The sequence below is a fragment of the Psammomys obesus genome, unplaced genomic scaffold (genome assembly GCF_907164565.1).
Source record: "Psammomys obesus unplaced genomic scaffold, mPsaObe1.curated_primary_1811, whole genome shotgun sequence".
Lineage (NCBI taxonomy): Eukaryota > Metazoa > Chordata > Mammalia > Rodentia > Muridae > Psammomys > Psammomys obesus.
The window spans coordinates 26,579,771-26,581,753 of NW_026585644.1; the positions used below are offsets into that span (position 1 = coordinate 26,579,771).

The 1,983-nt window shown below is 37.9% G+C and overlaps 1 pseudogene; it reads left to right on the top strand.

Moving 5' to 3' along the window:
• Positions 1–262: 262 nt before the first annotated feature.
• LOC129687411 (histone H3.3A-like) lies at positions 263–759 on the top strand (annotated as a pseudogene).
• Positions 760–1,983: the final 1,224 nt, after the last annotated feature.

The window sequence follows — 1,983 nt, forward strand, 5'->3', positions numbered from 1 at the left end:
TTGTTTATTGTCTATATCTTCACTCTAGAATGGTGGCTCTCAACCTTCCTCATGCTGTAACCCTTTAATACAGTGCCTCATGTTGTGGTTACCACCAATCATAAAATTATTTTCATTGCTACTTTAAAACTGTAAATATACTACTGTTACAAATCATAATGTGAATTGTGTTCGCAGCTATCGCCGCCGATCTCTGACGCCAGTGCTGCCTCTCGCTTGCTGAGCTCCAGCCGACCGAGAAGCGGGGTAAGTAAGGAGGTGCCCTTACCCCGTGGCTCGTACAAAGCAGACTGCCCGCTAACACACCGGTGGTAAAACACCCAGGAAACAACTGGCTACAAAAGCCGCTCGCAAGAGTGCGCCCTATACTGGAGGGGTGAAGAAACCTCATCGTTACAGGCCCGGTACTGTGGCACTCCGTGAAATCAGAAGCTATCAGAAGTCCACTAAACTTCTCATTCGCAAACTCCACTTCCAGGACTTCAAAACAGATCTGCGCTTCCAGAGTGCAGCTATTGGGTGCTTTGCAGAAGGCAAGCGAGGCCTATCTGGTTGGCCTTTGTGCTATCAATGACAAACGTGTAACAATTATGCCAAAAGATATCCAGCTAGCACGCCACATACGCGGAGAACGTGCCTAAGAGTCCACTATGAGGGGAAACATTTCATTCTCAAAAAAACAAAAAAAAAAAAAATTTTTTTTTCCTCTTCTTCCTGTTATCAGTATTTCTGAATGTTAGATATTTTTAACATGGGGTCAAAAGGTACCAAAGTATACGATTCCGAGTGGAAAAATAAGGGACAGAAATAAGATATTGGCAGTTTTTCCATTTTAATTTGTGTGTGAACTTTTAATGTAAATGCAAGATGTAAAGCATTAATGCAAGCAAAATGTTTCAGTGAACACATTTCAACAGTTCAACTTTAAAACAATTATAAATAAATCTGTTAAAATTTTCTGGACAATGCCAGCATTTAGACTTTTAAAAAATAAGTAAATTTCTTATTGACGGCAACTGAATGGTGTTTGCAGCATTTTTATCATATGGTAGATTCCATTCATTCACTATACTTTTCTAACTAAGTTGTCCTACATGCAAGTACATGTTTTTAATGTTGTCTGTCTTCTGTGCTGTTCCTTTAAGTTTGCTATTAAAATACATTAAACTAAACTAACTAACTAAATAAATCATAATGTAATTTTATGTTTTTTTTTTCTTTTTGCAGATAGAGGTATGCCAAAGGGTTGTGACCCGCAGGTTGAAAACAGCTGCTCTAGAATATAAATTTTATGATAATTGGAACTTTGTATTTTCACCATTGGTAGAAAGCCTACAGTAGGTGTTTAACATGGCTCAATGACTAAATAACAACAGGGCCAACACTCATTCTTTATTATGTAAACATATTAATCATGTCTCCTATAGGCACAAGATCTATGAGAGATGATATTATTGCTCTCCACATTCATCATACCTTTCAATACATATATCTGCCTTCAATAAAGGTATACTTAGCTTTTTCTTGGAAAGCAACTGAGGAATAATGTTGTTGGATCTCTGCTGAATACTACCTTATGTTTTAGAGTACCTTATTTGATCCTTGGTCCACATTGCTAAGCTGTTTATTTGATGAGAATTAGGAAGATTTTTGTTATTGGCTTCCATTTCCCTTAACATCTATTGGAACATCTAAGAAACCTAGTATGAGCATGTCTCTCTGGCTTCTTGGCTCCATATATATACTTCTGAGTCTGCTATATACCAAAGGGAAACTATCCCACAATAGCTTCCAAGAGCTTATCTATAGAAAAAAAGAAGCAAGCAAATATAAAATGTAAAAGCATGTGGAGCTATCATATGGAAGAACACATTCTCCCAAAGACACCCAGATGGAACTCCTGAACCTTGACCTTCTGGACACACTTGCCAACTTTCCTTGCATTTATGGCTTCTCTAGTTCTGTTAGTTGCTGCCAGAGGAA